The sequence below is a fragment of the Falco punctatus genome, assembly GCF_963210335.1.
Source record: "Falco punctatus genome assembly, chromosome: 4".
Taxonomy (NCBI): domain Eukaryota; kingdom Metazoa; phylum Chordata; class Aves; order Falconiformes; family Falconidae; genus Falco; species Falco punctatus.
Window position 1 is genome coordinate 48,749,116 of NC_137583.1, and position 26,458 is coordinate 48,775,573.

Below are 26,458 nucleotides of genomic sequence, written 5' to 3' on the forward strand. Positions count from 1 at the left end.
TGGGAAGAGCTTTCTCTTCACCTGGCATTGGTCACAGATCTCTGCTCAGTTTCTTTCCTCCCTGCTGTCTTTCCCTTCCTCTGATTCCCGCCTTTAATTCGCCTTTGCTTATTTTGAATACAAAGCTCCTCCATCACAGTGTTTATAGTTTGCAAAGCCTTGGGCCCATTGCTTATTCTCCTTCTTATATCCCTACTTAACCGCCTTGGCTCCCTGTGCCCTTTCTCTGCTTCCGAAGTATCCACAATGAATCACAGTCCCTGTCCCCAGCTGTCTGCTGCATAGTTCCCATATCCCAGGAACCCTGTTCCCAGACATTGCAGCAGTTCAGTCAGAAAGCCCTCCTCTTTCTCATCCCTTAAAAATTGCTTTCTCTGGAGTCAGCAGCATGCTCCTTTGCCTCTCTCGTGGGCCTCTCAAGGCAGGAGCGGCCTTGAGCAAGATCTGTCACCCGCACGGTGCCCAGGCCGTACCCAGTGTGGGCTGGAGGGTGGTACCCTCACTCCACTGGTGCTCAGAGCATCCCCACCTGCTTTGGAAGCTGCTGAGTTGATGCTGGCTGGCACTGGGCTTATCTCCCTAGCACCAAGTAAATGCCATCAGCCTGGTTGGTATCCACTTTTCCATATCAGCTTTTGTCATGGTTTCCCTTCGTCTTTTCCCAAAATAGGCTGGTCTGCTCTAAAGCACAAACGCCCTGGTTCCCATCTTTGCAAGGGTGTGGTGAGGAACGAGTGCTGGCCGCATCCCAGCTCTGTTCCCCTCCAAGCGCTCCTGGACCAGGATTATTTTTTTATTTTTATTAGTGAACTGAATCTTCAGGCCATGTTTTGTGTCCAAACAAACTAAGCAAAGCTGATGTTCTTGCACCAGTGGGGACTGAAGCAATTGGAGAGCGAGTGTACAGTGAGCAGAAGACAAGTGGGATGAGGATGTGGGATGCTTTGGTCTGAGACTGAGTCAGCGAGTCAGAGGCTGGTGCTGGGGAAACAAACCCATGTCCTCTAGTCGGGGCTTGCAGAGGGGAGGGAAGGAGCCATGCAGCTAGCCCAGCAGAGCTGTACCAGCCCAGGGCTGGCGCTGTAAGGAGCCAGGGGCGCAGCATGTGCCAGGCCTGTGCTGCAGAGCAGGAGGGAGGCCAGCCAAAGGGCAGGGAGCGCGGAGCGTGTAAATGGTGAGGCAGGGGCCAGGGTGGGGAGCTGATGGGGTGGCTCGCTGCAGCAAAGCCCTCCTTGGTCATGGTGTTGCGGTGGGACCCAAGCAGGTCCAGGTGGGTGAGAACAGCTCTGCTCTTGCCCTGGATGGCCTCTGGATGAGAGCATCTGTGCAACAAGGTGGAGTGTGGGCAGAGTGAGCTCAGGCCCATTTGCTTCTCTCCAGAGAAGTACACCCGGAGTTGAAATTTCCTGACTGCTGCACTTTTCCTGCCTGTGACTTAGTCCTCCTCCCTCTCCCCAGGCAAAAGCTTCTGAACTGAAATAATTCTGCAGATGGAGACCAGGACTCCGCATCACTTCAAGTCCTTCCCGTCGGGCCAGGGTCACTCCAGTGGGAACATGGGACTCAAAGCAGCCTGCAGTGCAGGTGAAAGCCACAAAGCCAGCGGTGCATGGCCGCTCACCAGCTCTGGATGCTTGTTCCCACGCACATCAGAGGCCGCTGCTGCTGCTGCCTTTGCTCGCCTCCCATCGATGGGGACAGCTTGCTCCCCTGTCCTGTCCTCCAGAGACTCAAGGTCCGGCTCATCCCATGCCTGTGCACAAGGAGTGGGGACAGCGGCCGGCAGGAAAAGCGAGCCAGGCCAGCTCAAAATAGACTGCTTGTCGGAGTTTTCCATAAGACCTTTGAGACTCCTTATCTCCCCGCTGCTGTTCTGGCACAGGACGAGTTGCAGATGGAGCAGCCTCTATGAGCAACATTACCTCGGTCACCCCAAAGCTTCCTGCCACCCGGACAGGACGTGAGGCCGTTGTCCTGTGGGATAACGGCTGCTGCAGGGGCACCGCAGCCTCTGGTTTAGCAGGACTAATTGGGTGGAAGTAAAACCTGCCTAGTGTCATGGGGATGGGGGATATTGAGAAGCCTGGCTTTGGTGACAGCAGCTTTAGCAGAGTTTGGGCATGCAGGCGTGGTAAGCTGTTAAAAAGATGCCAGTAGCCAGAGGGTGGTCTTGTACCTCTCCTGCTGTAATAGCTGCCTTGCTTTCAGCAATGCAAAAGGCAGCAGGGGCAGCTCAAGGCACCGTAAGGTCTGTGATCCTCCTTCTCTGTAAAAGTAAGTATATTCCCACCAGGAAGCAGGCAGAGCTGCTGCTTTGCTTGATGGGAGGTTGGTCCTGCTTGCCAGGCTCCTGGCATGAGCCAAGGGTTCGTGGGTCTGTGCTCAGGTGTCACCAAGCTGTAGGCTTGTTTGTAGCCCTGGGGAAGTTTTGGCAGTGTGACCTAGTGCTTTCCACAAGTGCTTTCCTGACCCTGTAAGGATTTTCTTGTGGCCTTAATGAGACATCTGGGGGCAATTAGTTTCCTGTTTTATGACATGCCTGGCTTTTCTCATTGAATGTGGCATGGTGGGGCTGTGCTGGTTCTCCAGCCACATCTGGGAAGAAAGGAGGGAAGGCAGGAGGAGCCGAGTCAAGCTTTGCATCCATCCTTCTCCTTCCCAGTGCTTTTGCTGCTCTGTGTCTTGTGTGCCTGTACAGAGTCCAGGTCCAGGCGTAATCCCACGTGAGCTCAGATGCTCAGCAATAGAGGGTAAGGCCTGTTGTGACCTGTTGCTCTCATGCAAGTCCGGAGATTAAGGTTGAGCCTGCTTCCCACCCGCAGGATCCTGAAGTTTCTTAGAGTAAGAGATTACAGAGAGGATTAGATATAAACCTTTGCCGCTGCAGTAAATCGTTTTTCACTGTTGCCAACTATGCAGAGGGGAGAGACTGTAGACTGGTATTTCCCATTGCATTATTGCTGACCCCAGTTATTTCAAAGTGATAAACCACTACCTGTCCCTGATCTGTCATAAACTACTACGTTGTATTGAAACCCAGGCAGGTTAAAGAGGAAATAATGAGCATCCTTTTTCATTGCCATTTTAGTTCTAGGGCTTCTGTGGTGATGTTTCTGAGGTTTTTCTCGATGACCCCAAGAGTGCATAAGCTTCACCTAGAAGTGTGTGATCACTTCAGGACCTGAGGCTTTGAGATTGACACTAAAACTCATGAGACCTACAGCACACTTCTAAAGGCTTCAGTCACCTGCAGGGACCGGCTAAAGAGGACCCTCCATCATGGGGCTTAAATGATTACTTTGGACGGAGTTGCAATCATTTTTGTTTTACAGAGAGGGAGCCACAGAAGAGTGACGTACTTACTGCTAGAAGCAAGGATTTCTGGGGCTCTACATGATGTTTAGCCGTAAGGTCTCCCTACCCTGACCAGTACCTATGCGGGAGAGGATGCTGACAGTCTCTGATGCAGGCTTTGCAGCAGAGGTGAGCCCATACTTGGTGCTAGGAAGAAGCAAAAAAAGAAGCTGATGCTGGGCAGCTACTTACTTGTGATTCCTGAGGATGAGGTTCATTTTAGACAAGTTCTGAAGATCCATCCCTCTAATAGACCAATACATGTGCAGACCTGCAGAAAACACTCTAAGAAATCTATTAGAAATCCTGCATGGAGGAAAAGGCCATTGAGCTGCTGCACTGGGAATGACAGGGCTTTTTTGTCTTTTATTTTCCCCTTGCAGTTCACTTAATCAGCTAATGGTTTTTGCTGACAGATATTTATCAGCCTGAACATGCTTTCCCTGGTCTTGGAAAAATAGAAATCTTTACTCCTGGCTCCAATAAAAAAATCACCTCAGTATCCCTGAACGAGCAAGTCTGGATATCAATCCTTCTCTTGGCATCTTAGCTCTGGGAGTCGTTAAGAAGAGAATGGCAAAAGCAGAAAGCAAAGCCACCCAAGGTTAGAAACAGCCCTGACTATTATTATTAATTTTTTTTTCAGCCAGAAATTTCATATGTTTAATGAGCTGAGGGGCATAGCATGCTAGCGGCTATCCCCAGGGCTGGAAGCAAAGCTGCCCCAGCACAGCTCACTGCAACATGTGAAACAGCCCCATGCTGGTGTGGGAGAGTATTTGTGGCACTGGTACTGCCATGCCCCACAAGCTGTTACCAGGACCTGGCTCCAGCATCCCTTGCTCTGTTGCCCATCAGAAGTCATTTCACTGAAAAAAAGGCAGCTCAGTACCCTGTTAGTGGTTGATTGCTTTTGCTCTGTGCATGTCCCTCCCTGTCTGCAGAACTAATCCTCCTCTCCTTTACACCCTGTTTGCCATTCTGCATTGATTTACTCCTTTCTTACACCAGTTTAGGGTGTTGAAATGTGCTTTTCAGCCCTGTCTGCAGCAAGTGAAACTCCATGGAGGCACCTCTGTTTGGATTAACCAAGTCTGGCCTTACAAAAATATCTCTTAAGCACAGCTCAGAAAAGCAAAACATCCAAGATAAGTTAGATTGTGATGTTAGATTTATTATCAAGGAAACAAGCCGTAACTTCTGAGATGCTGCTCGCCATCATAAATGCAGTTAGACATTCTTTCCAGTGCTAATGAGAATGAAGATTGATGTCCTTGCCTGTCCTCTCTGGTGGTGCCAGCAAACACTGGGGTCTTCCCTTTTTTTCTTCTCAAAGCACTTCATGGTTCTGAAAATTACTGAAGTGAAATTTTACAACGTGTGCCTGCTGGTTTGTGACTTCAGTACATCTAGGAAGCCCAAACAGGTTTGTAAAAGCTCTCTTGCTCTCTGTATATACCAATGTATATATAAACATATATATCTGTGTATAGACTAAAAGGAAACCGGCTCCTATTTTGTTGCTCAGGGCTGGGATCTGCACATTCTCTTTTGAGTATTTCATGCCAGATATTAGCTGTGACTTATATTTTGAATAAAAAAAATTTAATTAAATTGGCGTTTTTGAGCTGCTGGGGGGCTTTGGCCACTATCTTGCTCAGGAAATAAAATGACCTAATTTGTGAGAGTTGCAGGGTGAAGGAAACCAGCTTCTGTCCCTGTTGGATAGTGACAAATATGTGGAAGAAGGCAATATTCCTGGGGGAGAGCGGGGGCTCAGCCGGTTTAACCAGGGGTCAGAGGGATGCCCAGGACCAGGTACTAACCAGCACAGGGCTTTGCAGACATCTCCAACATACTGTGGGACTTTGACCTTGGTCTGGTGGTTCAGTTTATGGGAGAAAAAACATCTCGTTCGTGGCCCCAAAGCAGCAGTAGAACCTTTAGCATGGCTAACGTAATCCAAACCGTAATGGAGCCAACACTGCTGTGCTTTCAGTCAGCTCAGAGGCATTTGCCAGGGTGCTGGGCTGAGTCCGGCCATCGCGGAGTCTTGTGAGCTATGCAGTGCTTGCCAACCCTCTGCCTGTTTGCAGACCTGTCTGCTTCCCTTTGTGTGTTCTCATTGCCCGTTGCCTAAAACGTAACACACTTCATTTGTTTCTGTCCAGGCACAGGATTTCAGGATGTGAGAAGATTCAAGGAAAGATTTATCCCCGCTAATTGGAAGTGGGAGAAAGTTTTCCAGTCTCAGATTTCCTCACTACCATCAGAGCCTGGCCGAGAGGTACATCACCATCACCATGCTGTTTAAAATAATCTCTTGTGCTGTGCATAAACGAGAGGAACATTGAACTCAGGTGACAGCCCCATGACCCTGGTCTCAGAACAGGTAGGAATGACTGGAATCAATAAGGATCTCCATGGAGATTGTTAGTTCTTCAGTAACACTCAGGTCATCACTGAAGTGTTTGCTGTTAAGGATGGGCAATTCTAGCTGGACAGATAGCAATAAGACAGACATTTCTGTCCTACTGAGTCCTCAGTGCGGGGTAAACAGAATTTCCTGCAGAACTGACCTCTGGCAATTTTCACCTGCTGAGGAGCTCTGCTGTTGTCCTCGGAGATGATAAAAATGATGCAGATGCTTCCAGTCCTGCTCTGCAGTGACTGCAGCCTGACTGTAAATAAGAAACAGTCCCAGCAGCGCTTCCACTTACCCAGCGTTTCTCTCTCACGGATCCCTGTGCATTTTGCACTGGCTTGGGAGTGTTATGAACTGGGAAACCTCTAGCGATGTGTTATTCAAAACACACTGGCTTTCACTGCGAAGTTTCAATTGTGGTTTGTAGGGTTGGGCTGAGATTATTGCATTTAAATTCAAGGCAGATTCCATTCACTCATGGGGAATGAATGCTAGATCCTTGCCCCTCCGCTAGGAAATAAGCCCTGGATGCACAGATTTGCACAGAGACCCTGGCCACAGGTCATCTGGCTGCTCTTGAGCTGCTCAGGTAACAGCTCTGCCCAGAAACCTGCTGAGATGTCAACATGTTGTGTTTGTAGTAGCTTCTGGATGTGGGAGAAGGACAGAAGACTGGTGAGGGAACACAGAGCTCAGGAGAGGTCTGTCCCTTGTGCAAGTAGCCTGTGATTTTGGCAGGGTGACAAAGGTCCAAACCCTCGACAGAGGGGACCACCACAAAGTCTGCTCCGTGTCCCTGTGGTCTACATGACCAGCATGAGACTCTCATGGATAAAAGCTTGGACTCGGGGCTCACTGTGCAATCTAATCCTGACCTTGGTTTATTGTTTAAACTGCTGCAGCCTCAGTGTATGGTAGAGGCTGAGCAAACCTCAGATCTTGTTTCAACTGAAACAGGAACCTCTGCACAGCCATTGACACCAGATGGTCTCAGCCGGGTTGAAGTCCAAGTGGATGAGGAAAAGCAGTATAAAATCCACCCTGTAGACGTGGCCTTAGAGTCTCCTAAAGGGAGTAAGGGAACCTGTGTTTGAGCTGCTTGAAATCAGGCTGGATTAACTTTTGGGGAACTTGTGGAGTGAAACTGTGCTCCTAGAGCCCTGAGGTTTGCTGTCTGACAGTGATGGGGGGAGACCTTCCTCCAGTTGCTCTGCAGTCACTCCATTGTAAGGCCCAGGAGGGCTGATGTTCATCAGTCAGGAGCAAACACGCCAGGAGGTCTGTGCGCTCTCAATCCTTACCTTTTTTGATAAGAGGAGAAGGTGGACCCATCTTTCACCAGGTGGGTGGGGGTTCACCACCTTGCATGCTGTGACCTTGAGCTCAGTTGGGACCATCGTGCCATGAAATGAAAGCAGAATATGGGAGAATCCCTGGGCAGGACTGGGCACAGGCAAGGAGGTCTCCAAGGGCCAGGCTGGCTGCAATCCCATTGCCACAGGGCTGCAAGGCAGAATTGGGAAGTGGCCACAGGGCTGGAGGTGACAGAGTGCTGAGACCCTGCTGCCCCTGCCTGATCCCTCCGAGCAGCAGGTCCAGAAACCCCAGCAGATGCTGTTCGTGACGCCAATTAGCAAGGCTCTGAGCTGTCGTAATAGGACAGGCCCCTTGCCTGCAAGCCTTGGTGGTGATTTCTGCTTTGGTTTCTATTAACAAATCTCTGTGGTTGTGTGCTCATGCTGCGCAGCGACGGGCGGAGGGTTCAAAGCCAAGATAAATAGTCTTGGGGTCTGGCTGAGGCTCCAGGAAAACAGAGAGCACAGCAAGTAATTTGGTTAATACGTTCAGACACAACCATTAGCCCGTCAGTGCTTCCTGTGAGGGAGGCTCAGCCAGAGAAACCTGGACTGCCGTGGTTTAGGCACAACTAGCCTGGGTCTGCAAAGCTGCCGTGCTGCCATGCAAGGGCTGGCCTGGCACCAGGATGGCCACGGGTCCCTGTGCTCTGGCCTGGAGCCAGCTGTGGGGAGAACGGGAAGGCACCATCCCTGCCTTGTCTTTGCTCCCAGGAGCACAGGTGGTTCTCAGTGGACTGGCGTATCATGGAGGACAGAGACTGTGCCTGTCCCTCTTCCCAGCTTCCCAGTCACCCATACAGGAGAGTTGCCTTGGCCACTGGAAACCAGTGAGTGGTCTGTCCCATGCAGGGCTGGAACTGGGTCCCTTTCACCTGCAGTGATTCATCTCTGGTATGAGGGGTCTGGATCAAGCTCATTGATGTCTGTGAGATGTGGTGGGGAGGCGGTGAGCCCGGACCTCCTGCAGCCTCCAGCAGACACTCTGACTCTCTGCTGGGTTCTGCTTGGTGGTGGGTGTTGTTTTTCTCATTGTGGCACTAGTATTCCCCTCTCCTGCTTCATTCCCGGGTGTGCCAAGGTGTATTTACACCGCCCTGGCTACATATGTGGGTACCAGCGTGAGTGTGAGCAGAGTCTGCAGCTAAAAGTATTCATCGCCCTTGACCAAAGACGACCTGGGGCAATTCTGGAGGTCAGGTGTTGTGGGGCTCTGCTCTGCACACAAGTCCTGCATTAATGGTCCCAGGAAAGAGGCTGGTGTCTGTGTCCTTGTGCCCAGGCATTCTGCAAGGCTGTGTCTTTTAGTGTGGGTCTGAGAGAGCAACAGCTCTGTCAGTCCTTGGAGCGAGAGCTCGTGATGAGCAAGAAAGCCGGATAATCTGCTATCACCTTGAGAAGCAGCGCTGAAGTGTTCAGCTCCTTTGATTGTCTCCTTTTGGCAGGGGAGAGGGAATAATCCCAGAAACAACAGGTTTCTCTGAGAATCTAGATTAGAGTCCATCCATTACAGACCTTTCCATTATTTATGCTTTTTCTTCTCTTAGCAAAAATCTTCAGCCGTCCTGGTTTGTCCTGTTGACACCCCAAGAATGAGAGGGAGGGAAACCTCACAGGCAGAAGACCCTCCTGCCTGCTGGCTGCCTTGCCTCCCCCTTTACTGGCTTCAAGGAAGCAAGAGCAGGTGGGTGCTAGTCAGCAGCCAGCACAGTAAGATTGGGTTCTTGGGAGTCTTCTGCAATGACAACTGATTTTGAGGATGCCAAGACTAACCCCTTCGACTCTGATTCCATAAGAATCAGCCAGCTTCGGCAATGAAACATCTGCAGCTAATGGGAAGAGCAACTCACCCTGCAGGCATCCGAACAGTTCGGCTTTGAATCTCCTGGCCCTCAGCATACTGTCATCTCTCTGTCCATCCACAGCTCCAAAATCTGTATGCTGTGCTGCATCGGTTTATTGCTTTATATAAGGTTTATTACATGCCAAAGGATGCCCTTTTGCTTGTAGAGTGATATGCCAGCCACAGGTGTATGTGATGTAGCCTCATTGGGTCTCTTTCTATAAGATCCAATGCACAGGTGCTTTTTTGCAGCCTTGCAGGCTACCTACCTGTGCTTGGAGGACCACATATTGGGGAGCTGGGCTGTGTGTGCTGGAGGCCTGCTGGGCTACAGAAAGCTTCAAAACACGCAGGGGGAAGTCTCCAGCTGGGAAAAGACAAACTCACTCCGTTGAATGTTTTAGGTCCAATTCCCCAGCTAGTGCAAGCAAACAAGCATCTGCTCACTTTAATCCTCATCTGTACTAAGCAAGGATGTTGCTATGCATTGTCCAAACAGGGTTTTTGCAAAGGAAGGAAAGTAAACCCCAAGATAAATCTGTTGCTAATGGCAAATCCTTTGAGAAAGCCAAACACCACTCCAGGAGCTGCAGTGAGATTCAGGGAGTGTCTCCCAGCTGCAGGCTCAGGAGCACCTTCAGCTCCAGTGTTACCCATCTTGCCTGCACATGGTGTTTCCAAGAAGGCCAAATACTGACTGCAGATGTGTGAGCAGCCAGGTCCTGGCTTCTCCCAGCTGCACCCAGGGCTTTGCTTCTGCCCTTCTTGTCCACACAGGCTGGAGGCTCTGGGAGTACTTGCAGTCCCCAAGCCCTGTCCTGGCATCCAGGCTGCCATGCTCCAGGGTGGCTGCCAAAAGGGATGGAGAACAGAAGGAAAAAGGTAGTTTGGCTCATCATGAACTGTAAGTAGCCAAGCCACCACCTGTGGCAGATCACAGACTTGTATTAGACCCATCTCCATGGAGATTAAACCCTGTTGCCACTCCAGAGGATCAGCAGGAGAGCTCTGCTGATGGCAAGGTGCACAAGGGTGAGAGGAAGTTTTGCTCGTGCTGCCTGCCAAGTCTAATCAGGATCTTTACACACCAGCTCCTATATGTTGGCATCTCTCCGGGAACTGACAGACCTGTTCTTCCTCTTGTGCCCCAGGGAGCAAGAAACATTCCATGAGTCTCCTACACTGATACTAGAGAGTAAAGCAAACACGGGACAGTGAGTTCCAGTGCCCTGGAGAGGAGGAGACACTGGGAGCAGCTCAGTGCCCCCCTGGAGCTCCCAGAAGGGCTGGTGCACCCCTCGACTTGGTTGTCTGCATGCAAAGCAGCAGGATGCAGCTGCCCTCACATCTCTAGTCCAGCCCGGTGGCCTGTCCCCTGTGTTTTTACCTGGCATGGCTTTTCCCTAGCTGAAATGGCAGAGGGTTTCCCTTATGTTTTGCCCACTGAGCTTGCCTGGGGCTGCAGCAGGTTTCCCAGCTGCAAAGCACTGTAAATCACAGGCCAAGTGCGGCTGCCTCACAGCTGCGCAGAGAGGGCTCTAAGTCCAGGGTCACTTAGCTGCTGCACGGTAGCTCCAGAGAAGTGATATGTGGATTAAATTTCCAGGAGCTGGTAGGGCCAGACTCAATTTTGAGCCACCAATTTACCCGATTAAAAATAAACAGAGTGTTACAGACAGGCTGTGCTCAGTCACAGCTGATTTTTATAAACCTGGCTGGGCACTGGGATGGAAAGAGTGCTTGCTTGGAGTCACTCTCTTTCCATTCCCAATCCATGCTGCCTCGGGAGGATTTGGGAAGCAGAAAGTTCGAGTCAGGGCCTCTGTGAAATTCTGGCTGCTCTGAGATTTTCCCACATGTTCATTAGACATACAGCTCATACAAGTTTATTTCCAGAGGTTTTAAGGGCTGTGAAAGGCTCATTGTATCTATCTGGTGTGATACCCGTTTTTTGCGGGAACTTGAACCTACGGCTTGCAAAGCGGAGAGGCACTAAACACTGTGTTGCTGCAGTGGTTAACAACTGGGTGAGGCGGCTCTTTTCAGTCCCAATTTGGAAGGTGCAGGAGCCAGCAGAAATACAGAGATGCCATGGAGGGATGCCTGCCCTGCGCTGCATCCCTTAAGGATGCTTTTTAGCTGAGATGTCCATCCGTGCAGTCAGAGCTGTGAGATGCTACTGTGGCAGAGCTGAGCCATGCCAGCAGCCCCCAGGGAGCAGGGTCCCTGGCCCCTGCAAGGTCCCTCACTGTGGTGGGAACAGTGGGGTTATCAGAATGGGGTGGCTCCTCTCTAAGATGGAAATTTCTCCTCTGGCCAGAGGCAGAGATCTTGGCTTGCATCCCTGCTCCCTGTCACTGAGCCTCACCACCTTCCAGGGTTCACTTTGTTCACAAAGAGCCTCAGATAAGCTTCTTGGCAGGGGTGCTCTGTTCTGCGTGGCATTAGCATGGCTCAGGACAGGGTTTTTTAATATTAACCTCTTGTATCCCTTGGAAGATGCAGCTTAGACACAGCCCCTGGGGCTGGGGCAGCAAGTCAATGCTCTTCGTCAGTAGGAAGCATCGGCATCACCGCAGGGGTTGGCTTCCTCTGACTGCCAACACAGACCGAGGAGATGTCAGCCTCCTTGGGTAAGCACCACGGAGGTAGCAGCAGTGCTCACCTGTGGGCTGAGCCCTGTGCTGGGGCACCCAGCGTGACCCAGAACCTTCTGCCTGGTGAGAAGAGGCTTTGAACCCACTCCTGTCAGAGCCACGGGAAATCTTGGCATGATGATGAGCATGTGTGCCTGAGGCTGGGTCTGCAAAATGCCTAAGGAATGGTTGCAACATAGGGGAACTTTTTTTTCTTCACTGAGTTGTTTTATGTGGAGATGTGTTTCTTCATGAGTTAAGCTTTTTTGCCAGCCTGAAAAATCACCTTAACCCCCTCTGCTCAAACTCTTAAAACAAGCGGTTGGTGATCTGGGGGAGCCAGTCTAAGGCATCTCATAAAGCACCTCGTGGGATGCTGTAGCCACTAACCAAAAGCGTGGCCTCAGAGCACTGCAGCATGCCCTGATTCACAGGGAAGGGCTGGCTGGCAGCCGATGTGCTGCCCTCCCCTGCCACTCAGCCTCATTTATCTTCGTTACTTGGGCTGTTTACGCAAGCAAAGAATTGGCCAGAGGCGCCCGGCACCGCTGCGTGCCAAGGGAGGAAGTAGGCACCAGCACGAACTCTTGTGGCTGGCACCCAATTGCCTGCACGCTCTTTTGAGAACAAAAAGCCAGGATGTGGTCTCCGTGGCTCAGGGCGAGGGGTGGCTCTGGCCCCTTGCATGGGTTGTGCCGGGGGTCCCGGCAAGGGGATCCACTGCCTCATGCTCTGTGCTGGTGGCCTAAGGGCATCCCACCAAGTGGAGATGCTCAGGCACCTCCACACAAAGCTGCAGGGCACAGAGCTCCTGGGTACCTTTGCTCCCAAGGCTTGAGAATGTTGTCCTTGGGTTTAGTCCACGTTTAATCCTTTATGGCATGGGAGCTGCGGCTGAGCTTGTGGCTGAAGAGAGGTGACTTACTGCTTTGTTTGTATCTCCCCTGGTCGCTGAGCTAGCACAGCCACTGGTGCCTTCCCACTTTGCTTCTCTTATTCAAGCCGCTCCAGGAAATCTCTGCTCACCCCATGACCCCGCTGCAGAGAGAGGGCCATCCTCCCCATGCCCGGGGCTGGCGGGGGCCTGGGGCTGGCAGGGGCAGAGCTGGGGTTTAGCACCCCTGGCTGGGCTGTGCTCACCTGGAGAGCTGCCACCTGGCCGCAGGGGATGTTCACCAGCCTGGAGCGGGTTTCCAAGCTCGGGGTTGGAGATCAAATGAGTGCTGAGCTGCTGACAGCCAGCTGCCACTCAAAGGAGAATAAGCAAAATTTTCTAGAGTGTTTTACGGGTTTCTGTGTTTAAAAAAAAAACAAACAACAAAAAAGGCTTTATTTTTTTTCCCCCTGCTCCATCAAACATCATTTGATGTAAAATTGCTAGTGGGAACACCACTTGCTGCAGTTCTGAAGAAAGGAATGAATGGCATGGTCCAGGGACATGTCATCTCTAAAGCTTCCCTAAGCCAGCATCCGTGAAGAGAAGTCTAGACATGGCAAAACCCCTTTGACTCCTGCCTCGAGGTAGCCAAGTCCCCCCCCCCCCCCCCGGCCAGCAGCTTCCCGTGGTGGGCGGCTGCGCCAGCGTGTGCCCGGCTCCAAGAGGATGTGCGAGACAGAGCATGCTTTGTGTCACGCCTGGCCCGGGCTTGCCTGGTGAGAAGAAACACGGCAGAAATATGCTGGGGACTGACACAGCACCTCAACGGTGGTGCTGACCCTTTGGCCCATCCAAGATGTGATGAGGAACGGCGATGGAGTCTCAGGGCTGACACCGGTGGGTCCTTGCATGGTTTTGTTTTGTGTCTCAGCCCCTCCTCTCTAACGGTGGTCCTGTGTGTCCTGTCCATACACCATGCAGGGCAGAAGGTCGTACCCCACCACAGAAGTGGGGAAGCAGGAGGCGATAGTGGTGCCCGGGATGGTTGCAGGTCCGGTCAGCATCCCTAGGTGCCTTCAGGTTACTTCGCTTCTGGCTCCTTCCAAAGCCACAGGGGTTGCTCGCTCCTGGCAAGATTGCCCACAGAGTCACTTGGGGACACTGTCTTTTCTCACACCTACTTTCCAGGTGACGGGAAACAAAAGAACCCAAGATATTTAAAAGCAGGAAGCCAGATTCTGTAAACTGTCTAAAAATGTATCCTCCGGAGATGAGATTTCGCTCTGGCTCCAGGCCCGAAGGAACGATCAGTGCTAATGAAAGCAAGAGACCGAGGAAGGGATGGTGGCGGGGGGAGCGAGCTGCCCGGCCGAAGCATCCTTGCTGCGTCCCCCTGCCTGGGCGTCCTGGTTTCATCTGGGATAGAGTTAATTTTCTTCTCAGTAGCTGGTACAATGCTGTTTTGGATCTAATATGAAAATAATGTTGATAACAAGCTGATGTTTTTAGCTGTTGCTAGGTAAATACTAAGTGAAGGACTTTTCGGTTTCTCAGGCCCTGCCAGTGCGAAGGCTGGAGGGGCACAAGAAATAGGGAGGGGACACAGCCCAAACTAGCCAAAGGGCTATTCTGTACCATGGGCCACCATGCTGAGGATATAAACTGGGGGGGGGTTGGTCAGGTCCTGACGATTGCGGCTCGGGGGCTGGCGGGGCATCGGTCAGTGGGTGGTGAGCAACTGTACTGTGCATCACTTTTTTGTTGGGTTTTTTAATTCCCTTTTGGATTTTATTCCTCTCTCCCTGCCTTTCCATCTCACTGTAATTGTTGTTATAGTTTAATTATCGAATTGTTCTTATCTCAACCCACAAATTTGACCTTTTTCCCGAATCTCCTCTCCATCCCTCTGCGGGGGGGTGGGGGGTGGGGTGAGTGAGCAGCTGCCTGGTGCTTAGTCACTGGCTGGGGTTAAACCACAACACTGGAACACTCCAGACCTGGTGGGCACAGAAAAATCTTGGGCCTCACCATGCCTTGGGTTGAGGCTGCTGCCTGTGAGTTGGGATGAAATAATTTAACTCATTAACTGCACATTTTTGGCGTATAGCTCCAGAGAGCCAGTGAATGCTGCAGGAGGGAACAAAATTCACCAAATAGAAACAACTACCTGCTGCTTTACAGCTGCTGGTGGCACTTGGGACGTTGAAATCCCCAAGGTGTCTGGGGAGTGCAGGGCTTTTGTGGGAGGTGTCCTTGCTTTCTAGCCTTGCCTTATGCAAGGCCTTTTACAAACCAGTAAAATCTCTGATTGCTGCCACTGGTGCCCTCTTGACTGGTTTTGGTAGCTAGGAATTGCAGGAACAATGAGCTCTGCTGGTTTATTTCCCAAATGTTTCCTTGAGACTGACTCATAATTGATGAAACCAAAACCTTGGAGTAGCTCATCATGTGTGGTTGCTTTCTACATCACGTCTGTAGGCACCTCATCCACCCTCCAAGCCTGCCTCACCCACAGACCAGCTGCCTCTGGGTGATTTATAACATCTCTGCAATGTAGACAGCTTATAAGAAAAAAGGGATTATTCCATGATTGATCTCTGGCAGCTATCCAGTAACTCCTGTTGGACTCAAAGCCATCTGGCTGGGTGCTGGTCCATCTTCAGAGGTGTGCTGAGCAGATCAGCAATGTGTGGGCTGTTGGCCAGGAAGGGCATCTCCCGGAGCAAAGAAGATGTTTCTGGAGAGGAAGGAGAAATGGAATTTGGGAATGTCTTCCCTTAGAACACAGATGACGTGACTTCTAGGCAGACCATCCTTGTCTCCCATGACCAGCCTCAGGGTGAATACCCCTTACCGATATGGATGCCGGGAGCGAGGCGAAGCTTGTCATCACCGCTCCGAACAGAGAACAGATCCCGGAGACCACGGGCTGAGCGGCCGGGAAGCCCAGACAAGTGCTCTCCTGAGGCACGCAATCACAGACATCCTCTCCCTCGGGACCGGCTCTTCCTGCCTTGTTGATCCTTGTTGTAAATCCCAAGAAAAGCCCTGGGAAAAATAGTACCCCCGGTCCCTGGCTGCTGAAGTAGGAAAGCCAAAGAGCTCCTGGGATCCAGTGGAAGGCTGTGATGACAGCAGGGACCTGTTGCTGTTTCGGTTCTGCGTGCTGGAGGGGGGGTGAGCTCGCTGCGGAAGCATCGGAGGCAGGGCGGGACGGAGGGCAGTGCTGCCACCAGTGCCCACCCCGCAGCCTCCCACCTGCCCTGTGCCTGAGCAGGGCTGGGACGAGGCGGTGGTGCTGGAAGGTGTGCGGGCCCTGAGTTACATGAGTAACTTGCAATTAACAGTGAGGAAACACTTAAAAAATCTGGGAGTCCTGGAAAGGGAGGAAAAAGAGGACCGAAGACAGTGGGCTTCATCCCTCCCCAGTAATGATAATGATTAGCCCAGACACAAACTGTGGGGACAGTCCAGCTCCAGGCAGAACAGGGCAGTGGGCTTTCCGTGACGGGCAGGCTCGGACTATACTTGCAGCCTGGCAAAGGGACTGAATCCTTTGTCATTTTGACCAGTGTAACCCCAGCACATGCAATGTCTGGGCTCACACAAACTTGTCTGGAAAAACAGCCAGGAGACGCAGCTGGGGCTGCTGGAGAGCCCGGCTCTGCCGAGGGAGCTGATGCTCCTGTCCCGGCACATGACGGCGTGCAGGTGTGTTGATGCCACGCCATCCATCCCCAGCGTCCATGTGCTCCTAACTTCCATAGATCTGCCAAAAACCTCAGATTAGTTTATCTGAAGGGGTGAGGACAAGAATTGACTAGGACGAGGATGCATATAGCAGCAGTATAAAAGCTCCAAATACAGCTGCTTTTCAACAGGAGCTCCCCAAATGTCTATCAAAGCACCTTATTTTAAAATGAAAATCTTTTAGTTACCAGCTTTATTCTTACCTATTGAGTTTTGGAAGAGATCAATCAAGTTTTAGAATTTTTTTTCCCCTAAAGACCCAGAGAAGCTGCTTTTCTAAATGAAAAGACTGCATATATTTATTTTTTTTAAACCAAGCTTTGGAAGCACAGAGGAAGAAAATGCAAATACTTTCATCCACGGTTTTTGTGGATGAAAAGTTGGGGGGGGTTTTTCCCCCTTGCTGCTGTCTCCAGCAGCCCTGTACTGGGCTTACTTGAAAACCTGTATCTTATTTAAAAAGCTCAGATGGGAACTGTTTTGTAAATCAACCTAATACATACAGACTTCTCTTTGATTTCTCAGGAGTAAAGCCAAGTCAGCTTGCTGCAGGGATGGAAGAAAACTCAGGATGAGCTTGTCTCTGGACTTTTTTTTATTAAAAAAATCCTGTCCTTAGTTGACGCCTCTAGATGCTGCCCACACTTGAAAAGGTGAGTTTTGACCCTGCCCAAATGCTTGATCCCGCATAAACGTGTTTGGTTTTTATGGGTCACAAGGAGCATGGCCAGGAGCAGTGCCCTGTCAGTCTGTACAGCCCCATTAATTACTGCGATGGAGCTGGCTGCCTATTAATTCACAACTAAAAGGTGCAGCATAGCTGTACCCTTCCCCTTGACAGCGCGTGTAAACACCACAGAGCTCCCAGCTTTCCCATCCAGCGTCTCATCCAGAGGGAAACGTGGGCCAAGTTGGCTGGGGGGGGCCTTCTCCCTCCTCTCCTGTTTTCCATTTCCCTGGACCTAGTGTCATGTGCATTTCTGTGCTCCCAAGGTTTCTCTTGGCACATGGCTTGGAGAGCAGGGGGGCCTAGGAGCCCAGCAAAGTGATGCTTTATGTAAACGAGTGCTGATTATAATTACGCTGCTATAATTACTGCTAAGCAAATAAACAATAAAGGGCAGCGGCATCCCGGAGGCATGTGGGGCTTATGCAACCTCTGCAAAACCCCCAGAGCAGATCATGTGTGTTTCCCGGGGCTCACGGAGGAGGGAATGGACTTGGAGCAAATGCTGAATTTTACGGCGTTCTGTTCCAGGCAAGCTAGGGTGACACGGGAGCAGCCCGGGGAGATGGGGCATTGGGAAATAAAGTGTCTCTGTGTGTGTTTTGCAGGAGGACGACACTTTTCCACTAAGTAAAAGTCCTCTTTGCTCCCTTGTTAGGTTACTTGGATCAAGTGGATCTGCTGGGGGATCTCCGAGCCTGCTGGTGGAAGTTTCTCATCCCATGAAACCAGCCGTGCAGCGAGCCGTCTCTGCTCTTCTCCTGCGAGGTTCCCAGGGATGGTCCTGCAGCGCTGCCCACTCGGAAGGCAGGGCATCACCGAGGGATACGGGACAGGACCTGGCCTCTCGCCTGCAGCCTGCAGGGAGCCAGGTGGAGCAGCCCAGCCTGGTGCCTGCCCAAGCCTCCCCTCCCACAGTGTGCCCTCACTGACGAAGGCCAGACCTTCATACCTTAGAGAGAGATGCAGCTTATGCACTCGATTATTCTTAATAGAGTAAGTACTGGCTGTCTCACGCCTGGCACTGTGTTGGCGCTTGTGCTTCATCCCTGATTTTATTTGTGTGCTTTGAATGTGGGCAGCGCCCAGCAAAGCTGCATTTCAGGAGTGACTGCAGCGAACGAACGTAAAACAATGCCCTTCTCCAGAGACATTCCCCATGAGCTTTTTTGACGCCCCCGTGGCATCGTGGGGGTTAACATGAAGTCCAGGCAGGACTTGTGGACCTGGGTGCAGGGGATAAGAGACCTGGAAGGGCAGGGGCAGAGGTCTGGCTCTAGCTTCCCTCAGGATGCTGAGGTGGGGAAGGGATCTGCAGGGAGAGGTCTGTGGAGCTGAAGGAGGCTGTCTGATGATGGCGGATGGGGAGGTGGTTTGGGTGGGACAGAGAGGGAGTTTGGGGAGCCCCTGAGCTGCTGGAGGGGGATGTGACCCTGAGGAGGGGGATGTGGCAGGGCTTGCTGGAGATGCAGCTCTTCTGTCTTCCTAAACCTGTTTTTTTCCAGCCAGGCTGGGGCAGTGCTGTGCTGGAGGCCAGGAGAAAGGCTGGAGCGAAGCTGGGGAATGCTGGCTGCGGTGGGACAGCCAGGGTGCAGGTACTGCCGTGGGGAGCATGGTGGGGCCAGGCTGCCTGTGGTGGGATGCACGGAGGGACCTGTGCAGGGGAAAGGGCCCTTGTGTGTGGAGTCCGTGTCTCACGTGGCCTTACCTCAAAGCATCTGTGCTTTTGCCTGGCAAAGCTGTTTCTGTCTCCCTAAGCATCGGGAGCTGTCCTGCAGGTTTATGGGCAGACAGCTAGTGCCCCTTTACATCAGAGCAAATGTTCATCTTTACCCTAAATCGCCTCCATCTCTGCAGTCTCCTCTGCCTGCAAGGGTGCTTTCAGTGCTCCATCCCACCTCCTCGCTCCCTGGTTTCCCAGGATAAACAAACCAGCTCCCATAGTCCTTGCCTGCAAGCTGGACACTCTGTTTCTTTTGAGTCTCAGTTCCTCTTCATCCACCCCAGTTATTTTCCTGAGCAGGAGTGACCACAGCCGTTCCCCCTGAGCGCTCCCAAGGGCTCAATCCCAGCTCTTCTCCTGCTCTTTTCTCCCAAGCAAGTCCGTACGTGCCGCAGCCCACGATTCTCCCCGGCCTGCATGCCTGCCTCCATCGGCACGCGGGGCCGGCGGCTGGAGGTTGGGAAGCAGCCGGCCCTGTGCAAGGGCAGGCTGTAGGTACCTGCCCGTGACATGGCAGCGGAGCTGGGAACATCCAACCGGTCCCCCAGTGACATTCTGGTGCTCTGAGCTTGTTACATCTCTACTCACTCCCCGCTGTGATTGCTTCCAGCCTTCAAATAACATTTCAGACACAGCTGTGTGGTGGAAAAGTTTTTTTTCCTACCAGATTGCTGTGAACGCACCACATCGTAATTAAAAGCCAGTGAGTTGTGGGTACTGGAATTAGCACGGGCATTTGCAGCCGGGTGGCTGCTCACCAACTGGAGGCACAGTGCTTGCATGAGCCTTCTGCTTTGCCTTATTTCACACGTCTTTCTGTAACAAAATCAGACTTCTAGTGCTAGCAAACCATTTGCTGCTTCCCAAAGGTCCGCAGGGGCATGAGCGCCCTGTCCCACCCTCTGCAAAGCCCCTGCCGTAGTCCCGATGGTTTCGGGCTGGAGGGTGTGAGACCTTCAGCTCCATTGCTTAGGAGTTCTGGCTTTCACAGGTCAGTGTTGCTCTGGGGAGATGCCTGGGCAGGAGGAGGTTTGAACCCTGTGCGGGGAAAAGGGGAAAGGCATCAACAGGGAGAAAACATCTCCCTCCATCCCCTCTCCCTGCTGGCTTTTCTGTGCGGCTGAGGCTCTCTGCCTCTCTCCAGGGTTCCCCCCACTTTGCTGCTGAGGAGCCGTCTCCGAGTGACAACGGTGAGCGGATTAATTAATCTGCCTGTCAGCCCTTGGCAGCAAGAAGCTCTGCCACGCCAGCTCTAATTAAACTGAACAAAACCTATCTTTATCTCCAAACCTCGCCGCAGGCTGGGATAAGGCAGGAGGCCACCGGGAGCTGAATTGAGGCAGCTTCATCATGCCCAAAGGCCTGGTGCCCAGCCCTGCTTCTTGCTGAGCACAGAGGGGCTGGGGAACGTGTACCCCACCATGGCTGTGCTCCCTGAAAGGCAGGTCAGGACAGGGAAAGGCACGGGCAGGGGTCCTCCAGCCCCTCCGATGACACCAGACCTCATGGGGGCTGCCAGCCCCCTGGCAGGTTTGATGCTGAACGTCTTGTCCACATCTTACGCCCAAGGAAGGATTTTCCACTTCAGCCTCCAGTCCTTCTAGGAAACCCTCGGTGGGCTCTGGGCATTGCTTGCCTTGGGACCACCCGTGGTCTGTCAGGAGGGTCCCGGGTGAAACCTGGTACCTGTTGATGCTCCCAGCAGCTGGAAAGCAATGTTTACATCAGAAACACGTAAAAAAAATGCAGAGAGGAGACAGCCTGCTGGGAGGGCATGTGCCATGCAGGGTGCAGCTGCTCGCAGCCTGGTGCCGCTGCGGGGTGGTCCCCAGCCCTGGAGCTGCCCACACTGGGGGTGACCCTCCCTGTCCAAGCCCCGGACCACCAGCCTTGGTTTCCCTGCGGCACGGCCTCTGGGCTGTGGGGAGTTGCTGCCTTGCATTTCTATTTCTCCTGGCAGAGGACAACTGATCTTACTTAGCTGAGGAAGGCTGATAAGAGCATTATCTGGAGGTAGGGCCAGGATGAGGCCATTGTTTGCAAGGCAATAGCCTTCTCCGGGGTCCCTAACGAAGGGGAAAGGCAAGGCTAAGCCAGGGTGGGTGTTACACAAATCCATGCACACATGGGCTTTTGGCTGGTATTCCACCTGGGTGAGCATCACTCACAATATATGCTGGTGGTCCTGTCCTAGGGTTGGGTTTTTTTCTAGCTACATAGTTTGGGGAACTTTAATTGCTCTATGATTAAGTGACTTTTAATTTCCCTCTCGTCAAATGTAATCCCATTTGCTCCTTCTTCTTTTCCTTTCTTTCTTTTTCTTTCTCCCTCCTGGAAATTAAATTAACATTCCATCTAATTACTCAGCCACTTCTCTAATTGCTGAGGGGACTGTGGTGGTTGTGCTCATTTAATTAATTGAGACCTGCAATGTTTAATGCAGAAGAGGATTTATTGGCTGTGGAGCTGGTGTGCAGGGCTTGTCTGGCAGGACCAGTGTGCTCCATAGAGAGGGAGGTAGACACCAGCCCAGAGGGCTAGGAAAGGCTGGATCTGAAATCCCTTTTTTTGGAGTATAAATTTGGAGTAAATCGCTTTCCCTGCCAGTTCAATTGCCTTTCTGGGTGCATCCTTTTTAACAGAAGGATGTTAAAATTTTAAAATGCATCATGTCCAGAGACCTTCCTACAGTCAGCGGAGATTTGCCCTCCGGAGATGACCCTTGGAATGCTTCTGTGTCCCCGGTACAGCACCAGCAAGCCCAGCTCCCTGCACCAGCAGCGATGGCTGGAAGCGGAGCAGCCGGAGCAGGGCAGACTTGTAGGTGTGCCAGCAGCGGGAAGGAGGGCTGGCCGCATCTTGGGGTGCATGGGCCCTGGGGCAGGCTCTGCTGGGAACAGAGGCAAGTTCAGGAAGGGAGATAACAGGCTCCTGCTGTGTTTGTCCTGGGGGCAGGATGTTTTGGCTGTGGTCTGTGTGGGGATTTAAGCAAATCCGTTGTATTTTGCATTGGTGTTGACTAGGAGCAGGGGTGCAGCCCTACGGGCAGGCAGGATCTCCCAGCATTGCATTTATGCTTGAGGGTTTTTTAAAATGCCTGTAACTCAGCTGCTGGAGACCTGCCTCAAGCCACTGCCTCTGTCTCCCCTCCAGCCCCTGTTTCAGGGCTGACCCTCACCACTTCTGCAAGTGCCACAGCCAGGACATGGCTCAGTTCAGCCCAAAGGCTGGGTTTTTCCTTCGCCCCAATGCACAAGGCTCTTCTCTCTGGCTGCTTTGCATCTCTTTGGGGCAAAGCCTGCCTCTGTGCCTGCAGCGCAAGGCTCTGCTCTAAGCTGACGCTTCCATATGTCACCATATTATCAATACTTAAACCACCCCCTCCCCAAGGCAGCCCGCCGATGTGAACGTTTTATTTGCAAACCTGCCAGGCATCTGTAAATTCCAGGCATCCCCATTTCCGTGGTAGGGGATTTTATAAAAGGCAGAACAGCTTTGAAGTCACCCCCTCTGCCCCAGCAGCAGAGTCGGAAGCTGAACTGTGCAGGCGGCTCCAGCTGCAAACCCTCAGCCGGAGCTGAGGATGCAGATGGCCCCATGCTGAGACCAGCTACGCACCTTTGGAAGGATGATACCTGGCTGGAATGTAATGGAGAGGGAGCAGTGAGCAGTGCTCCTGGGCTGAGCCCTCCCAGGCACAGCCACCAGCACCCAGGGGTAGGTGAGTCCTTCACATGCTGCTTTGCCAGGAGGAATTAAACCAATTCCCCAGCACCTTCTCTTAGCACTGGAGCAGAGGACATAGCTGGAGCATGGATGTGGTCTGACAAGCTGCCAGGGCTGAGCCACAAGGATCCCCACAAGGATCTGTAGTAAGGACGCAGATGGATGCTGAGTCTCTCTGGACCAGCAGCTCCCAATCTGAGCTCCCCCAATGCACCGTGTCACTTTGCTCCAAGCCTGAGCTGGGCTGATGGCAGGACGGAGGTGGCTGCCCGCGCAAGGGATGTTGCAGGTACTTGGCAAAAGCAATTGTGCAGCAGAAGCATTGGTCTGCACTGTGGCAGGACCTGAACACTGGGGCATGTTGCTGTGATGCTCTGTCCTTCCTAACCTGCATGAGAGCGCCCTGCACGGCACCTGCTCCAGATTAAGCTCCCTCCCTCCTGCTGCCAGCCACCCGCCGGCACTGTGGCTCCTGGTCATCGTTTCCAGTGAACGGGACCTCTCCCCAGTCTTTGATTCTCAAAAAAATGTGACTTTCCCCCAAGAAGCCCAGTCACCTCTTTCTAAATGGCCAGTCGGGAGCTGGCAGCAGCTGCCTGCTTTGGCGTTCAGCAGCAGCACGGGTTCTGCACAAGCACGCACAAGGCAGCAGCTTTGGAATGGGGTTTCTTTGTAAGGAGATACAATCCCAGAGCAGCTTCTCAGGCTCTCTGTAATGGATCCCTTCTCTCTAGCATTTGTCTCGCAGTCAGTGAGCAGGTTGTCTGATCAGGGCTTGGGTTATTTCTATGTAGAGTGGAGGCAGCAGGACCCAAATCCCCTCCTGGGCTGGTTCGGCTCCCTTGGGTGAGGCTCAGGCTCAGATCTGCTTTTTGACATATTTCTCATTAGACTGGTGAGTGATACTAATGCAGTCCTCCTTGGAGGGCACGTGTCGTAGAGATTAGGCTATTGTGTTCGACAGCACTGAGGGCATTAGATAAATCCTCCTGCGAGAGCGGCCCCTCCTCTGCTTTCCCTGGGCAGTGCCAGGACAATGTCCTTATGCTGCTCCCTGTGCCGCCAGCACTGATCCTGTTGCAGACTGAATTCTGCTCCACGGTGGTCGGCTTGCAGCCCCCAAGCCCATGACTACAGATGGGTCTATGAGGCTGAGGGCTGCGGCTCAAAGCTCCCAAAGGGGTGTCCTGCTGGCATCTGAAGGGATATTATCTAAAGCCATTTCTCTCCCCTGGACGCGCCTGCAGGTCACAGCCCCGTCCGTCTCCCTCCTGCTGTGGGTACACCACCAGGGATGAAGCTGGAAGACCAGATCCCTAGGGTCCCTGTGGGTGGCCAGTGGCAGAACAAGGACTGTTCCTGGTGGGAGACCTCCAGCAAAGAGCCCATGTCAGCTGGGCTGTTTCTTGTGGCGTCGTAAGAGCTCAGCTCCCCGGCAGCAGTGCCGGCTGCTGAACCTCTGAGCATCCCTGCTCTGCCAGGGTGGGCAGCGACATGAGTGTGCTTGTGGTACCCTGTACCCTGAGACGAGCCAGCCGGTCAGATCAGCATCCTGGATGACAGCGTGCTTTTCCAGAGCCAGGCACCTCTGGCTGCCAGCAGTTATTTTGGAAGAGATCTTGGGAAGGCAGGATCTGCTCTGTATCCCAAGGATCGCGCTCCTTGTGCATCAGCGTTCATCCCCTTCCCTTCCCAGCCAAATACTGCTCCAAGAACAAGTATCACTTGCCTCTGAGAAAATGAAGGCGATTTGACTGCAGGGCTTAAATCCTGTGTAAAAAGTACTAGGATCTGTCTGCTGATGGGGAACATCTGGTCCGTGACCTTCACGCCCGAGGAGGTGTGAAACAACTCTTTGGAGATAGCTCTGCAGCAGGCAGGATGCTTTACAGTGGCTCGTTACTGCTCCGGAGCGGAGCCCTGGGCAAGGTCCCGGGGACCTTGGGAATTGCTGGGGGCTGCCTGCTGTGGCTCGGCGGTGGTCGAGGTAGTCCAGGTTCAGGTGGAGAAGGGAGAAATGCAGGTGTGTGGGACAGCCCTGCTGCCAGGCGCTGAGACAGACCCCCAGGACACCAGCGGTGTTGCGGCGCTTCTTTTCTTGCTTCATTCCCGACAACCCTGCTCAGCTCAAGGAGCGACCCGTGTGTCTTGTGTCCCCCACAGCTCCATATCCTCTTCCCTCCCAAGCATCCCATCGGGAACATGTTATGGGGAGAAGGTGAGGGACACGTTGCAGAGTCTGTGCTGCTGGAAAGCACCTCTGTTCTTTTGCCTGCCTGTCACTGCAACTCACTTTTGGGGACTCTGTTTATTACAGCTTGAACTTTTAATCTGTTAATATTCTGGCACATTACTCAAAGAAAGGAGATGGAGATGGAAAAAGGCACAGCCACCGCTCTTCTGCTGCGCAGCATGTGCCCAGAGCTCAGCCCATGCAAGAGGAAAAGGGGCTCATAAAAATATGATTAGATTTACTCTGCCTCATTTCAAACCAGAGCGCGCTCGTAACTCACGGTGACAGAGGAGGGTTCACCAGGCGGAGACCCCACGGATAGACATTGCAGTCACCACTTTCAATTAGGAATTTCTTGGCAGGTTCCCAACTTTGTGTCAAACTCTTCTGGGCTGCGTTTTGGCCGGGTCAGCTTCATATGTGTAATTGGGTCCCTGCTGAGCAGCGAGGCGGAAGGGTTGGTTTTGCTCGCAGGGAAGGTGGAGGACGGTCCCTGACAGCCTGCGCAGGAGGAGCGTTTCATACCCAGCCCAGAAAATGGTCTTCTAGCTGAATTTTTCCATTAAAAAAAAAAAACCAAACCAAAAAGGAAGTTTTTTTTGGAAACCATTGGATTTGCATTTAAAATAAAATAGTTTTTCAAGAGGTATGCCAAACAAAAAAATAGGATTAATCCAAGGTGTCCCTCTCCAGGCCAGTATCCAAGATCCAACCATCCTTAGGCTGATGCAGCTGGGGTGAGATGCTCATGTGCAGGGACTAGTGCAACCACGGCATCTGTGCCGTCTCTCCTGGCACTGTGGGAGGACTGGACAGCCCGTGGCTCCCCAGCTTGTATTCCCGGCAGGCTGGGATGTGGCTGAGCTGGAGCAGGCTCTCGCCTTAGCTCCACTTCAGCATCCGCTGAAAAATTTTAAAGCCTGTTTTATGGCAGGCAGATCTGGCCTGAAGCCTTTTTCCCTCCCCGGAGATTTCAACGAGAAAGTCATTATTTTGCTGATTTTTGTTGACACTCTGTGTAAGAGTTGCCATGGCTCTCGCCCAGCACACCTCTCCTGGCTGGGAAGTTGGGGGACAGGGATGGGGAAGGTGTGAGGCACGGCTGCTGCCATCATCTGCCAGGGACAGACGAGGACACGGCTCTGCCCAGGGACCTACTGGGGAGCAGGGACCCTGGCAGCCGTGGCCAGTCCCCTGCGCCATGGGTGAGACCGGTGCCCTGGCATTCCTGTTTCACCTCTCTCTTGCCTTGATGTGTTTTGCCGTTTCGCACCATTTTGCCCCAAGTCCCACGTTTTTTCTGTATCTTTTCCCAGACAGGACTCCGAGTATCCTGAGCATGCTGAAGTTTCACGGCCCATTAGGAGAAGGGAATGACATCCCTATCGGCCGGGTTCACCGCTCTGGGCTGCCGAGCAGCAGGGAGCGAATTACGAGCAGGCTGGGAGCTGGGCTGCAGCCTCCAGCGAGGACGGGATTACTCGGGATGCAGCCGGCGAGGATGCACAGAGAATGCAGTGGACCCAGAGGTGCTGAGACCCCAATCTCTGTGGCTGCCTGTCGCGGGGGACCATCGTTGCAGAGCCGAGGTGGTTGTTTGCTGCTCTCAGAGGGACTGTTTTCCTCGTATGGGGTCTGTGGCCCATGGGGGCAGCCCCTAAACTCCCCTCTGCGCCTGGCACTGCTCAGCACCCTCCTTAATTAATTTTGCAGACTACACAGCCGTTTTTGATGAAAAACATCCCACAAAAAGCCAATGAACAGTCACCAAGCAACACTCCGGCCTCTTCTAATGATATTTTCTTTGTG

The 26,458-nt window shown here is 52.6% G+C and overlaps 1 protein-coding gene across 1 annotated transcript in view; it reads left to right on the top strand.

The window, feature by feature from the left end:
* Window positions 1–26,458, top strand: part of NRTN (neurturin) — a 69,855-nt gene that overhangs the window by 12,242 nt on the left and 31,155 nt on the right. Inside the window, exons 2-3 of the transcript XR_013927358.1 lie at window positions 1,459–8,818; window positions 9,755–11,701. The gene's annotated coding sequence lies outside the window, so the exon portion shown is untranslated. Of the gene's footprint in view, window positions 1–1,458; window positions 8,819–9,754 lie in introns of the transcript that reaches the window.